The sequence below is a fragment of the Amphiura filiformis genome, chromosome 11 (assembly GCF_039555335.1).
Source record: "Amphiura filiformis chromosome 11, Afil_fr2py, whole genome shotgun sequence".
Classification (NCBI taxonomy): domain Eukaryota; kingdom Metazoa; phylum Echinodermata; class Ophiuroidea; order Amphilepidida; family Amphiuridae; genus Amphiura; species Amphiura filiformis.
The window spans coordinates 54507606-54525069 of record NC_092638.1 but is presented as its reverse complement, the minus strand read 5'-3'; positions in this window follow the sequence as shown (position 1 = coordinate 54525069).

The window sequence follows — 17464 nt, the reverse complement described above, 5'->3', positions numbered from 1 at the left end:
AATTTACCCCATCAATAACAACCCTCTGCCTCCTCCCTGTTAAATAAGCGCGAAACCAATTGAGGAGGTCAGAATGAAAGCCAAAAGATTGCAATTTGTGAAGCAACAAGCTATGACAAACACTGTCAAAAGCTTTCGAGAAATCAAGATAGATCATATCAACTTGCCCAGCGTTGTCCAGAGTAGAACTGACTTCATGAAAAACGGATAAAAGCTGTGTCACAGTGGAGCGACCTTTGATAAAACCATGTTGCAGATGGTATAATTGGTCTTTAATTGCAGGGGAACACTTGATCAAAATAGCTCTCTCCATCACTTTTCCACATATACACAATAGTGACACAGGTCTATAATTTTCAGCACGTTGCCTGTCAGACTTTTTAAAAACAGGAACAACATTGGCTTTTAACCAGGTCTCAGGCATAATACCAGAACTCAAAGATAAGTTAAAAATGTGGCACAAAGGAAAAACAATTTCATGAGCGCATTCTTTCAAGACCCTGGGAGATATCCCATCAGGACCAATAGCTTTGGAAACATTTAAATTGCACAAGATCTTGAGGACATCACATTCGTTGATCTGAATATTACCCAGTGAAGGATGTTGAAACCCATGTATCTTTGGCAACTGTGTGTTGGAAGTTGGCTGAGTAAAAACAGAATAAAAATAGTTGTTAAAAGAGAAGCTTTTTCTCTAGCTGTTGTAGCTGTGATGTTATCCCAGCTGATAACTTTTGGAAGAGATTTGGATTTTGTTTTTGATCTAAAAAATGACCAGAATCTCTTGGTGTTATCAACAACACTTTCACCAAGACTATCAATATACTCATTAAACTTGGCAGAGAGCAAATTTTTCAAACGATTACGTAACTTCCGAAAATTGGCCCAGTGGCTAGAGAGATTTGATTTTTTAGCACGCCTCCACGCAGTTTCCTTTTTTGTTTTGGAGATGCCTAACTTCTGCGTCAATCCACGCTGGGGCCGAAGAGTCTTTGATCTTAATTTTTGGTATGTAATCGTCTAAAACCTTGGTGAATATTTCTGAAAATAAATTCCATGATGAATTAACATCTATTGCACAATATACTTGACTAAAATCAGTGTTTTGCAGCTCACAACGTATATCATTAAAATTAGCTGCTTTAAAATTGTATACAAATCGAGGTCTTTGTTTGAGACGCTCAACCCTTGTACTCACAGTAAATTGAAGCAGCTTGTGACCTGTTAAGAATGTTTCATGTGATATGGTAACACCATTGAGCCTGTCAGGGACAGTTGTGAAAATAAGATCTAAAATATTATCACAATTTTTTCTAGATGGGATATCATTCATTTGCTTCAGGAAAAAAGAATCCACAGAATCACAAAAAGCTTGTTCAGAATCTGTAACATTGTGATATATAGTATTGTCAAGACAACCTTTTACATCAGGAAGATTAAAATCACCAATTACATGAATCTGGTTAAAGTCATTGTGGAGTTTTTCAATTGTAGAGTCAAAATTATTAACAAATGTTTCGACGTTGCCATCAGGTGCTCTGTAGCATAACACAAGAGCCATTTTTCTGCCTCCGCAGGAGGTAGTTTGCTTTGAAATTTACACCTAAAATGCCGCACATTGCGCGGCATGTAGGCCGATTGTACAAATTTATATTCTGACAAGTACTCAATTTCCGCCCAATATCGAGAGCCCAATATATATCCCCACCTCTTTGCGCCATACATAAATTCGCCTATCGCCATTTCCGAATGTTCAAAAAGGTAATCACGCTTCCTCAGCATGTGCAATAAATTAGCATTAAAATTAATCTTATTCTATAGGGATTCTAGAAACACCTAGCACGTGGCGCCAATGGTGCGGGTCTATCAAGCTCATGAATTATGCATTAGAATTTTTTTAAACTCATATATTCTATAATTGGAGACCGAATTAAAAAGACTAGCTTGCGTATGCCGTCCTGTCAACCAGACCAAAAATACCATACTGCGCAGGTCAGCAACCAATCACGGCGCGCCTTTGTCCTGACGTCAGACGCAAACTAGTATTTTTTTAATTCGGTATTTAATTATGGATTGTTGCCTCATCACATCAGCAATATCGTAAAAATCAAGTCGGACAACCGTTATGCTGTGTGTGTGTGGCAATGGGAATACACATTAAACAAGGTTTAATTTCATGATTACATGAAACCTTATTATCAATGGAAAAACTTTGGCTGGAGAAGTTGAAGCTGCGGACGTTCATGGCGACACTTTGGATGTGATAATTTGACATCATGGATTGTTTTGTGCAAAATTGGAGGTATTTTTGCGGCGAGTCAGCAGACCGACTGACATGCAGGCTAGCATGCTAGGCTCGACTAGGCCGCATCATCGTGTCTACATCATATTATAGTTCATACCCGCTGGACAGCAGGAAGAATGTTTATAACTTACATTTCAATACAATCATGTTACTTTTATCTTGAACTTGGAAGAAACTGATTTCAATAACAATTTCAATATTGCAAACTCATGACCATCAGTGACCATACATTACACTAAACAGTGAGATCCGTGCCAGTTTATGACTAGAAAGTAGAATGGATTATTTATTTCTGTTCATCTTGATATCAACATTTAAATGGTAAGTTCATGAGTTTGACCTCAATTAAAATACAAAACAGAACCCGTGTCAAATCTACATTGTATGTCGCACAATTATGTGTAGTGCATGACTGAGTGCATGATGCTAGCATAGGCCTATGATGCTAGCATATGACTAGTCTAGGGCTAGGCCCGGGGCTAGCAAACTGATTTCAATAACAATTTCAATATTGCAAACTCAGACCATATAGGCCTACCATCAGTGACCATACATGACACTAAACAGTGAGATCCGTGCCGGTTTATGACTAGAAAGTAGAATGGATTATTTATTTCTGTTCATCATAAATTGTTTAATTTTAACCTACAAAATCTTAAATCATCTTGCACCTCCTTATTTGAGTCATATTTTCAGTCATGTAAACAATAGCTATCATTTTCGTCAAAGCCAAAGTAATGTAACTATTCCCCTGCCAAGAACAGAGTACAAAAAGCGCAGTCTGTCATATAGAGGTGCTGTAAGCTGGAATGAACTAGAAAATAATATCCAAAAATCTCCAACATTGTATACTGTTTCTTTGCAAATTCCCAATGTTTTTCGCGTCCAAATGTATTGGGAACTTTCATAATGATTGCATATTATCATTTTAGAAGAAAAAAAAGAAAAATCTAAAAATTTAAAAAGATCGTACATTAAGGCTTTAATGTTTATGTACCAAATATTTCTTGCAGATTAATTCGTTTAGCAAAATATCACCAAATTTGAATTTCGTTCTGATGCACCAGAACGAAATTACAACGCATTGTCTATGGAGCAGTGTAATACACATAATCATGCATAACTCGCAAACGCAAAATCGGAATCAACTGAAATTTGGAAATAAGCTTTTTTCGTGGATATCTACTGAAACATGTCATAAAAAGAGGATGCTAGGATCACGAAATCCTCCTTTAAGTCTAGATAATATAAGCTTTTGTAATTGTTTGTTATTTTGTACATGTATGTTTGTTTATGCACGGCCCCAAGGAAGAACAACTTTTGTTGAATACCCAATAGCGGTACCTTAAAGCTAGCATTATAAGTATCTCCTTAACTAATACAAAAGGTGTCCACTGGTATCTTGGAGGCATTGTCTTTTTTAAAGACATTTCTTGTTTCACTTTTATTTGGTCTTATTTCAATTACCATTATCTCGTCAACAGGCTCAACATCAGAACGACGTAGTGAGAAGATAGAGCTTTTAACTGCAAAGAGGAGACCCCCGCCACGTTCTTTCTCAGGGTCATCTCTATCCTTGCGATAAATATCATATCCACTGCAAGGGATTTCACTATCATCAACTGTTTCATTGAGCCATGTTTCAGAGACGGACACACAGTCAAATTTATTTGTAGATAAGATGGATTGAAAATTTAAGTTTGTTAATGTTCTTTTTCCTTTTAATAGTTTTCATACTCCGCGCATTTAAATAAAGAAAGTTGAGTTTATTGGAATTGACATTGTTTGAAGTTGTGTTGGGATGACTTGGACCTGAAGACGCATTCACATCATCGTTGGAGAACTCACTGGAGTCCAGATCACCGTCGGAAGAACTGCAGGATGAGTTCAGATTTTAGAAATATCATTTAGGCCTATGCGTTTTAGGTTATCTAACTTTAATCTGCCCTCACTCCAATCCCCTTTGTCCCCTTTGTTGAATTGCTTGCCTCCGTGGCTTTTGCCCTTAATAGCTGAAATTGAGAAAAAAAAAATATATGTATGGTTTTGCATCTGAACTCTTCAATTGGGATATTCCAGTTGAAATCCATAAATACACCAGTAATGGAAAACATGACCTGTAATCAAACAATTTTGCACAAAATTGCCGCACTATAAAGCGCAATTTGTGTGATTTGGGGGTTTTAAACTTCATGCGCGTATTTTGTGGGGGGCTTTGGGGCACGAACCCCCGGGGTAAAAGCAGGGGGCGGCCAAAACGAAGGGGCGACGGAAGAAGAAGGGGCGGCAAAAAGAATTAGGGGAGAGCGGGGAGTGCTCGCCCTAGGAGCAAGTTCCCCACCCCTTGTTTCTCAGCACTACGGCTATCGGGGAATTTGGTGATGGCAAAATTAGGTGACATAGGCCTAGGTCATTATAAACTTCTCATACATAGGCCTATTAGCTACGCGACATATAGGGACGTGTTCATCGAACTACAGCCAAAACAAAAAAATTACACCAAACGTAATTTTTACTTTGCATTTATATCATTGATACATAAATACAGATGGTTTTAATGGAAATCTGTATTGGGAACATATTGAATTTGTCAAAGATTTAATGCAGTTATAAACTCCTTATTCGATTTGTATTTAGCATACCCTGTAGAAAATACAAAAATGTGCACAAGGGGCACGTTCGCCCTTTTGAGGATGGGGCATGTTTGCCCTATATCTTCCCCAAACTGGAGGGCGGACCTGCCCCATCAGCGTATTATGCAAATAATTTATAATTATACCATTAAAATAAGGTTAAACTACTGAAAAGCATGTTTTTTAAAGTTATGTGGTACCACCGTTAATGTCCTAATCCATAATCTCCCCGAAGTTGTCACACATGATACGTTTAAGCTCACTTTGGACCCCTGCATTTTACCCTGACCCGACCCCTAGGCCCTGCATGCAACAAATATTTAGTGACTCCCCAGAAGAGAATGAATGCCCTGTATACTCTTGCTAAATGTTTGCATTTAATATGTTATTGTTTTGCAATGTTTAAACCTTTTTTGTGATTAGGGTGAACTTACCCCACCATATGGGCGAACCTGCCCCAATATGGGGCAAGTTCGCCACTTTGCAAAACTTTTTTGTTTGCTCTATCCTGTTGCTATTGTAACTTGGCCAATAGTTCTGGGATTGTGGCCATATATAGCTATAGGGCTTTCACATGGGCTAATCATGCAGGTCATCCCTAACCTTAAAATTGACATCGCTAGGCTGGTCAGAAAAATATAGGACGAACACTCCACGCTCTTCCCTAGTAAAAGGGCGGAAAAATTTAAGAAATATCAAAATGTGTTGCTTTCATAGGCCTAATTCTATAATGTTTTTTAAATTTTTTTATTTTGCTCTTCACTTTTTCAAACCGCCGAAAAAAAAATTGGGTCAACCTTCTCGGGCTGATATGTGAGGAAGGGGCGGCAAAATTGGATTTTCTTCAACCCCCCTGGGGCAGGAGCGGCCACGGTACGCCACTGAACTTGGTTAAATTTCACTGCCAAATCTATAAAGTACTCACTAGTTTTACACAGTAATAGAATGGTCCAACAAATGGCTTCAATTGGGCCTTCAGTTTGCAAAAGTTTCTCACTTCTGAGGGGGCCACATCCCCCTCAGACGTACGACCCCCCTGCGTCGCGCAAGCGCGACGCGATCACCCTGACCGCCCCCCCCACCCCAGTTTCAAAATCGTTCCGCCGCCCCTGGTTTTAGACTTTCGCCATCTCGGGTGCCCGGCTCGGCTGATAGCTTCTTCAAGACTTCCGACGTTCGCAGTCTCTCGGAGGCTTGGTAATGAGTGGATCGTATAGGCCTACATGGTCTATAGAGAGTAGCTGCCGTCTAGAAAGTATGATTTGGCAATCATAAAAAATAACGAAGTTAAATTTCATGATTTGGGGGGTTTGCCTCAAAAGTGTGGGGGATGGGTGGGGAGAAAAATATTTGGAGGGATGCCCTTGCTTGCCCCCCTCTCAGCACAGCTCACCGCCACTGCGCGTGAAGTTCATCGTCTCTTTCGTCTTCAATTTCCCACAGCAGTCTATCAGATATCAAGTACGAATCAGTTTAGGCCACAGGCCTTAAAATCAAGCGCCTCTAATGATCCGACAGTCTGAAGCTTCAGGGTCCGAAAGACCGCGAACTAAATGACAAGTAAACAGTGTAAGAGTAGGCATGCGTTGAAAATGGACCCAAAGATCCGTAACCCCCTTCGCATGGCCTATTTTAACGTGCCTCCCGCAAGTTCGTGCAGTGAAGATAAAAATCCGTGCAATGAGAATTAAAAATCCGTGCTTAAAATATTTAGGCCCATACACAATTCAAGTTTCAACCCGACACATGACCAGGATATTATAGAAGTTAAGTACGACTGATCGATGCGAAAAATTATCTGCAAAATGAGTACAGTTCGTGGTGATCAGTCCCCAGTCAAACTAAAAATTAATTCAAGCAATATTATTGCCGCACAACGCCTCTGGCGCGGGCTCTGGCGACGCCCTTTACTCCATGATTTTTGGTCACTCGCGAGGATATGCCTCAGGACGAGCAGATCAGTGATTTGGATGAATTTTTCAACATTGTAAAGAAGACACTTTATGATTTTTGGAATCTTCACGAACGTTCACTTTTACTTCTCGCCATTAATATACACTGTATCAATACAAGAATATCACGCTGCAGTCACAAAATGTCCGAAATAACGCAGCAAAATTCTTCGCGCCACAAACAAAATATGGCGGGAAATCAATCTACTCTATCGCAGCGTAAATTTCAACAATTATAACTATCATAAATAAAAACTCCTTTTAAAAGGAATAGGGCGAGCAAATGAGGAACTGTCAAAATAAAGATGTAGGCCTAGTAGTACAATGTTACTTCGATGTTAATTTGTCTTTATTAGGAGAGGAGTGGAATTTTGATTGAAATAATAATAACTAGGAATGATGGTGTTGAAAATTTATTGTTAAAACAAAGTGATGATCGTCCTTGATCGTGAAGTTTATCCGATTTATTTGTGGTATTAATGCCATCATGAGCGTCAATCCGGGGGGAGGTGGGGGACATATTTCTTCCACATTTTGGAAATACAGGCAATATTCGGTATTTTTGGCTAAAATCGTATGCGATTGAAAATTCACCTTGATTGGGGACTAAAATAGTTTAACAAGCTTTGCGTGAACAACTGTCCCCGCACAGTGTCAACACCCTGTATTATAAATATTTTTTTCCATACAGCTCAATACGTTGAAATCAATATTCTATTATTGACGACACAGATAAAGAAAGTTTACATATGCAGTGTAGGACGTGCACCTGGAACTTAACTGAATGGGCTAAGCGCGTTCCTGTATACATGTACCTATAAAGTATAATTGTCATTCTCAAAACTAAATATATCTCAATTTTTACTTTGGATTTCAATTTTTTTACTTTAAAAATGCAGTAAAAGATATCCACAGCAAGCTGCAAGGCCCCGCTAATTAGTGTACTGCTTTTCGAGTGAGTGTACTGGAAACAAAACCCTGGTTTTACCTGAAAACAAATTTTTTCTTGTAATAGAAACATCATATGGGGTACTAGAGCATGCACAAATCGTAATAATGTGTAGAATATAGAAACGCTGTGGTATCTCATATGATAGTCATGGTATGCTTAGCCTGAGTCGCTCGGCCTATCTCGAACAAAATCGCGATGCGTAGCTGTTAAAAAACGAGAGGATTCACTGTACTATCACGGCAATTTTTAACACGAAGATATAGGGATGATGACGATGTGCCCCGTAAACCTGACTGGTAAAAAAAACTTTGCCTACCCTGCTGATGTCTTACCCCTGGTATGTCCTTCTTAAAGTTCTTTAATATGCAAGCAAAATCGGGTTACTCCTTCATGTAATTATACATGAAATTAGGGTTAGGGTTAGTTTAGGGTTAGGATTAGGGTTAGGATTAGCTTACACGAAATAATTGCATGAAGGATCGACCCAAAATCGGGACAAAATAATGCTCACTGGACAAAAAGTCTAGGCCCAAAAATTGGGCCTTATTGATCATTTTACACAATAATAGTGTAAAAAGAGTGCATCAAATGCCTTCAATTAATTTGCGTAAAATATTCTAACGACTGAGGCACCTCAGACACCCCCTGCAAATAACCCTTTCTTCTTATAGTTGCACTACCACTAACAACTTTCGATGAACAGTAATAAATTAATAATTAATACTAGCGTTTCAAGTCAAAGCCACCGGGCGCGGCCGGTTTGTGTTTCCTTTCCTTCTCCATGTACGTGTTATGGTTCAATATTTTATCATCACACTGTATAATATAAGATTCAAGTATGTTGTAATAAAAACTCAGTTCAAATCTTCAACTTCTTTCATATGATAATAGAATATGATAGCTATCATGAACAACCTTGTGGATTCTTTGCACCAAAGCATATGAAAAGACCCTGATATTTACTTTTTCACCCGTTTCACTTAAAGGAGTATTTCGTGATCCTAGCATCCTCTTTTTATGTCATTTTTCTGTAGATATCCACGAAAAAAGCTTATTCCCAAAATTTCAGTTGATTCCGATTTTGCGTTTGCGAGTTATGCATGATTATGTGTATTACACTGCTCCATAGACAATATATTGTAATTTCGTTCTGGTGCACCAGAATGAAATTCAAATTTCACGATATCTTTGCTATACGAATTAATCTGCAAGAAATATTTTGTACATACACATTATGTAGCCAGAGGTTTCCAGTGATATAAAAATCTCAACTTTTTTTGAGAAAAGGGGGGGGATGAGGCTGTGGATCACGAAATGACCTTTTAAATCCCGTGATCAACATTACCAATCATTATAACAAATAAAAATTCCTTTAAAAAAGGAATGGGGCGCCCAATGTGAGCTTGGACGTGATATGGTGAATTCCATGGCATGGTGTTTAGATTTGATATTATAATGATTTTTTCTAGGGAAGAGTAGAAGATGATCAAATGCAAATGTGTTTGATTGGGGAAGGTGTATCACAGGACCGTTTTGGATGAAATAAATTGAATTGGAATGAAGCTGTCGTGTCAATTTGCGATTATGTGGGGTGGGGGAGTTCTGTTTTTGGGGCATATTGTAGTGATGATATATTGCTTTGGATATTGAATATTGTTGAATTTCGTTATGCATGGGGGTATATGATGGATAGTATAGAAGACACAAGTAAGTAAGCTCCCCTGGCAAAATATTAGGGGGTGGTTATCCCCACCCCTGGATCTACGCCTATGTTGACCAAAAGAAAAGTTTTTATGAATGTATAACGTCTGTGATACATATACATCATCTACTTGCTAATACACTGAAAATCTAATAGAGATGAAGGATAAAAAACAATTACAGAACATTCATTCTTCATAAAAGTAGCTATGGGTATACAATGTTTACAAGATAAGATCGTTAATGTTTTGTACATGAACGTAACGTCTTTGATACATAGTTGTTAACACACTGAAAATCTGACTAGAGATTTACAATTTGATGATATCCAAAAGAATACTTAGCATTGAAGAATTAAAAAAAGTTACAGAACTTTCATTTGTTAACATACACGTAGCAACAAATTGAAAATACAAACGTAACGTTTTGTTCATAAACTTAACATCCTCGACACATCTAGGATCCGCATAATTTGTTGATTAATGTCCTAAACAGTCACAAAAGATTTATGGTCTGATCATTTTATCATTTTAAGGGGGACCCGATATTGCATTTGGAAGAACCAGCCTTTTCAATAACTATCAAAACTGCTGGGTACCAAACTTTTTGATACAGCCTGTACATGTTGTATAGTAATTTCAATTACACCATGCAGATAGATAAGACCTTGGTAAGATAAGCATGTTAATTGTTATGTCACTATCACTATCTTGATCTTGATAAGATGCCTACTCATACACTGTACCTTGCTGCCTGCTTATTAAACAAGGACAACTATACAACATACATGTGTACATTCATTGAATGACTTTGAAACTTTGGGTACAATAAAAATTCCTTTAAAAAAGGAATAGGCGCCCAACTGTTTGGATACTTTTTTTTCTCTTTAAAACAATAATGTAATATTAGCATAGAAAGAAGTCCATTAATTTTGTATTTTAAACAAAGAATATACGCACAACATTTTATCCCGAACATATCAGAAAACAATAATAAAATCAAATCCAAGCAAATTGTGGTTTTATTTCTAAGCTGGGCATACTTTTAAGCAAAACAGTTGCGAAGTAAATCTAGCAAGACCGAAATTAGACGCTCTTTGCAAAGTCAAGCCAAACAAGAGAAATGTGTCTGATTGGGGAAGGTGTTCTGACAATCCAAATATAAACTTAGTCCACCTCAAATGACCTGTAACAATTTGTGATTGACATTACTTAATTCACCTCGGATGACTTTGATCTGACATTCAACTTTTTCGTTCTTACACCAATCATATCCATCACAAAATAACATCTTACAACTTCCTGTCAACTCTCTAATTTAAAACTCTAAATTTCTGTCTGTTTGCCTTTTCTGTCTACAGTTTGTTACAATTATTATGATAAGCAAACATTGCTGGGTAGATAACAGGATTTAGTTATTTACTTAATCCAATCATGGAGGTAGTATAGCTACAACCTTGGCGAAAAATGTTGCCACACCTGAGCGTTAATTGGCCAACATCCTTCCCCGCTCCCCTATTGCAATGTTGATTTGGACAAAATCGTCATCATTTCTACATTACAGTCTCCCAACATTGGAAAATGGGGGGTGGGGGGTGGGGAAGGGGCAAGTGTAATCTGAATGTGCATTTGCAACTATTATACAAAATAGTACGGAACTATCCCATATTTAGCTTCGATTGCGTGCTTTTAACACCAGAACGTGCTGGTGTGGCCCTGGTGTGGCAACGAATTTCCGCCAGAGTTGTAGTAGGCTTACTACCTCCATGATCCAATCATGGCAATAACGTCAATTTTGGTCTTCAGTGTTTTAAAATACAACAATGTAGAACATGTATAATTAATATGCCGTGTTGTTTGCATACAGTTTTCCGCCCAATTGTGCCACCATATTGCAACTTTGGCAATAACCGCTGTATAGATTCTATGGTAATTAGCAAACAAAAGCCATCAGTAGAGTCCTCGTTAATTGATTTTATCACTATGGACCACAATAGTCTCATCCCAATGGCATAGTCCAATAACCTCAATTACATAATCATAGTGCAAAATTTGACCTCAAGTTGCAGAGTATGAGTTTGTGTACCCAAATTTTCAAAGGATGAAAGTAGGCCTACAAATGTATTAGGGCTTAAGAACTGTTCCCATGATAGATGAGCATGTTGTGGATCCTAGTGTATGGTCAAATGTCACCGTCTATCGGGTTTCTAAGGCACACGGTAAACTGGTTGAACCCATACAAAGGTCAGGATTTATTTGGTGTTTTTATAAATCCTAATTTTGTATTTTAAACAAAGAATATACGCTCACCATTTTATCCTGTGCATATCAGAAAACAATAATAAAATAAAATCCAAGCAAATTGTGGTTTTATTTATGAGCTGGGCATAATTTTAGCAAAACAATTGCGAAGTCAATCTAGCAAGAGTGAAATTAGAAGCTTTTCACAAAGAATCACAAAGTCATGCCTATATTTTGGCGCCTCCGTAGAGGGCGCCAAAAACTCATACTCTGCAAGTTAGGTCAACCTTTGCACTATGATTGTTTATTTGAGGTTATTGGACTATGCCATTGAGATTAGGCTATTGTGGTCCATAGTGTTGGTCACCGTCTATGGGGTTCTAAGAGGCGGTAAACTAGTTTAAGCCCGTACAAAGGTCACGGGTTATTTGGTGTTTTTATAAGTCCATTAATTTTGTATTTTAAACAAAGAATATACGCACAAGATTTTATCCCATGCATATCAGAAAACAATAATAAAATAAAATCCAAGCAAATTGTGGTTTTATTTCTGAGCTGGGCATAATTTTAGCAAAACAATTGCGAAGTAAATCTAACAAGACCGAAATTAGAAGCTTTTTGCAAAGTCAAGCCTAATAATGGGGCCGCCGCCGTAGCGGGCGCCCCAACAAATCATGTCCGTAATCTAGCTTACGAATTAGGCTATGCATCGAGCAAACAAATAATATGTGGAAATGTGGACGACAAACTGGCAACTTGTACTGTGCAAATATAACAGCTGCCTGTGTCAATAATAATTTCGTTGCAACTTCCGCTAATGATCAAATGTAGGGGAGAGCGGGGAGTGTTCGCCCTAGGGGCAGGTTCGCCCACCCCTTGTTTCTCATGCACTACGGCTATCGGGGAATTTGGTAAAATAAGGTGACATAGGTCATTATAAACTTCTCATATTAGCTACGCGACATATAGGGACGTGTTCATCGAACTACAGCCAAAACAAAACAAACAAAAAAACACCAAAACGTAATTTTTTCTTGCATTAATAATGTTGTATTATCATTGATACATAAATACAGATGGTTTTAAGGGGGTACTACACCCCTGGCCAATTTTGTGTCTATTTTTGCATTTTTCTCAAAAATTATAGCATATTGGTGACAAGTAAGATATGTATATTATAGGGGCAAGGACTACAACTACTGTACTGTGCTGAAAATTCAGCAACTCAAAGCAAGTAGTTATTGATTTATTGATCAAATATTGGTTTTCCCTCATTTTTGACTGTAACTCCACAACTGTTGTCTGTGCTGAAATAAAACTTCCAGTGCAGTAGTTGTAGTCCTTGCCCCTATAATATACATATCTTACTTGTCCCCAATGCGCTATAATTTTTGAGAAAAATGCAAAAATAGGCACAGAATTGGCCCAGGGGTGTAGTACCCCCTTAATGAAAATCTGTATTGGGAACATATGGGATTTGTCAAAGATTTAATGCAGTTATAATCACCTTATTCGATTTGTATTTTGCATACCCTGAAGAAAATGCAAAAATGTGCACAAGGGGCACGTTCGCCCTTTTGAGGATGGGGCATGTTCGCCCTATATCTTCCCCGGGCGGACTTACCCCAAACTGGAGGGCGGACCTGCCCCATCAGCGTATTATGAAAATAATTTATAATTATACCATTAAACAAGGCAAAACTATACTGAAAAGCATGTTTTTTAAAGTTATGTGGTATCAGTATTATTCATACCACCTTTAATGTCCTAAATCTCCCCGAAGTTGTAAACATGATACGTTTAAGCTCACTTTGGACCCCTACATTTTACCCTGACTCGACCCCTGCAACAAACTTAGTGACTCCCCAGAAGAGAATGAATGCCCTGTATACTCTTGCTAAATGTTTGCATTTAATATGTTATTGTTATGCAATATGTTTAAACCTTTTTTGTGATTAAGGTGAACTTACCCCACCATGTGGGCGAACCTGCCCCAATATGGGGCAAGTTCGCCACTTTGCAAAACTTTTTTGTTTGCTCTATCCTGTTGCTATTAGTTCTGGGATTGTGGCCGTATATAGCTAAGACATAGGGCTTTCACATGGGCTAATCAGGTCATCCCTAACCTTAAAATTGACATCGCTAGGCTAGTCAGAAAAATATAGGGCGAACACTCCCCGCTCTCCCCTAATTACATGGAGATGTCAAAACTGATACTAAAACAGAGCGAGAAGCGCGTATGCTTCTCGCCCAAATATCATATTCATAATTATATATACAATCATTCAAAATTGCTATAAATAAACATACCGAAAGTGGTTTTCTTGCCTACCTCAGGGGCCCATCGACGGCCAGCTAAAGATTGGTACCTGAAAAGATTACGACACGGATTCTGCGCCACTTGATATAAAGGAAACTTACACGAGATCCATCAATCATTTATTCTGGTGAAAGATTCGTTGAATACAGAGAAATAGACGGATAACAAAATATAACTTCACATTTATCTTTAACGGATCGGGCAGTTTTAAATCGATTTGTGAAAAGTGTTTTGATACGTTTATTAATTTCTCTCAAAGTAAAAATCGCAGTTTAACAAATAACGGTTCAAATGAAAGCTAGTATTGGGGGCTAATTGTTGTATCACTATGAAAGACCTGACATCAATATAAACATTTGTTTCGGTGACCCAAGTTCATGGTCATTTTTGCTCACGCACTTTTTTACAGATGGCCTGGAATTTCATATTTCGGTTTTAGCGATTGCCCAAAAAAGGTGGTATGTTTTTTAAAAGCGTTTCCGCTTGGAATGTAGATAGTTATTGTTGCTATTACTGTTCGCGATTTTAATTTATGCACTTTTTAGCCGACAATTTTCAATGTATTTTACATAATAGATATGTCGCTGGCATAAATACCGATATTTTTAACAGTATCGTTTTTTTAATCCAAAATACCATCCAAATTAGTTCCCAATACTTTTATGAAACCATAGATACCAAATCGGACTGCAGGTGATGAACAGATTTTAAACTAGAAATAAAAGTTAAATATCGCGTTGTGATAAAAAGTTAAATTTTGGACTGCTTTTTCGTTGTTTTTTATAACAAGAAAATACTTTACATACCCCAAACTTCTCACATAGTCTTGGCTAAGTGTCCGTTACTGGTTGGTATTATTAGAATTAAACGATTTTCATGATTAACTTACTTTTACCGCAATGTTTTCCCACGCAATGTTCAAATATATTCCCAAAATGGCGTTGCTTTCGGTCTCACATTAATGACAAGGTTATCCTAAGATGTGTGAGAGTTTCTGACACTATATTCACGGGTTTTTACTAGCTATTCAAACATATGACAAATTTGGCTGGTTTGCGATAAGCTATACCATTTTCACCCTGATGTGGTAGACTGGATCCTTCAGTCTTTCAACAACTACGCACGGTCATCGGGTTGTGCTGTTGATAAGGCAACGTGAAGGATTGTGGGTAAATAAAAGGCGCAGTCATTAGAGGCCAGAAGGATTCAGGCTACTGATGTGGCATGTGACATCAGCACTGTGTGAATTTCATTACACTCGCTAGCGTTCGATCAAAGCGCTGGTGTACACACGCACGCGATTAAAGACGCCGCATAGATGCGCGAGCGAAACAGCTGCGTTGACGTCACTGCCACATCGGGGTGAAACATGGTATAGGTCAGGCTTCCTCAAATAGGTTTGTTGAAGCGCCACATGAAATAAAAGAAAACTGAAAAGCACCACTCAATGGCTGTGAAGCCGGGGGAGTCAGAGGGGTGCCTCCCCCCTGTGAAGTTATCGGTTTTTGAAATTTGAGGTGCAAATGACGCCATTTGGTGCAATATTTTGTACTATTTTAGCCTGTCTTTACACGGAGAACATGGGAATTTATTAATTAATTAATTTATTTTGTTTTTATTTTTTTAAATCTAAACGGCGCCTCGCGCCACTCGGGAAGACACGCTATTTGCGGACCCCTGGTATAGGTAATAGATGATTATGAAAACTCAAACTCATCCCCCGATAAAGGTTGGCAAATGAAGCAGGCGTCGGTGCCTGTTTAATGAGAGTACAAGCGCCGCCCGGACTGTGAAGGTTTCCGCATATCGAATATGGGTTTAGCCTATATTTAATGGCCTTTAGGCCCTATGATTTATTTTTAGAAAAGAAAGCCTAATCCTGGAGCCTAATCAATTGAGAAGAGAATGGATTTTGTCACAATAATATCAAAATTAATATCGTCCATAACAAGAAGGAATGCATCACGATTTTTTGATATCCAGCTATAGTATTTTAATTGATTTACACTGAACATAAAGCTATAATATCTCTACTATATAGCTTCATGCACTGAACATTTGCAGACCGGCCTTCTCCATGTAGCGAGTACCACATTAGATTGTGTTTACAAGAATTATATAATAAGCGCCACTTCCACGAAATTTCCTATATGCCAGCAACTTTGATCATAAAATATTATCTACAACATCACACCTGTTTTTCAAGAACTCTCTTTTATCTATTCACCTCAAAGAAAGGATTAGAATTATTATAATAGAATCCCTGACCTGATGCAACGCATTATTAATGAGTTGCTGAGGGACTAGAAAAATCTTTTATGGTCGAATGAACAACGGTCTTATTGTGTTCTGACGGGTTGTTTAAAAGCACGGTCCCTGAATTTTTCCAGACAAGAAACAATAGGGACAAATTGCCTGGCAATGAGGTCACATATAATCCCAGTCTATAGTGTGATCAGAACATTATAGGCAAGTGATCATTATAGTATAATCAGTAGGAAAAGTCCAATGCGATTTTTAATGTATTTTCAAAATTCAAAGAACCACTTTTTAACAGGAATTTTTGCAAGTTACACAGCTGAAGTTGTGAAATGGTTGAAATACTACAATATTACGGCGTAAACAAGAATATGTTTGTTTGGTCTTTGTTCCTATAGCCGCATCATCAAATATCAACAAAGTATCACAATATAGATTATGGATTGAGTACGCTAGTGCGATGTTTCCCCTTCGATATCTGGCCGTCGAATACGAAGATTCGACGTCATTCAGGATCGATGAAGGAAAGACCGTGGAGCGATATACTAGTATTTAAAATAATTGATTAATCAAAAGAAAATAGCGCCATAACAATAAGATAACAATACATCGAACCATTCAACCCTTAATTCACTATTTTAAAAACAATACATGCATCATGAATTTCGCTGTCAAAAATACTAATAAATAAGTACGAGGGGCAGTCAGTATGTTTTAAGAGTTGACTAGGACGTCATTTGTGGATTGTTTTCATGGCATTTCTCAATGATTACATAAACACTGTACCTTTGTCTTTCAAACAACACATGTAAAAATTATATCACACATATGATTACGTAACAACATTAGCATAAAATCAATGGTCTAGAGTCACCTATTTATAACGTTATTTAAGTGTTAGCAAAATATTTAGCAAAAAATGTTTGTAAAACGTACGTTTGTTGCATTTTACAATAACAATTTGAAAACATTTAATGATATTTAAACGTTTTTATCCAAACCAAAACCCAAAATATAACATGTTACAAACGTTTTTAAAACATTTTTGTGTTTGCTGGGACTGTGTCAACTATATATGTACAACGTTTACAAATTCTATTTT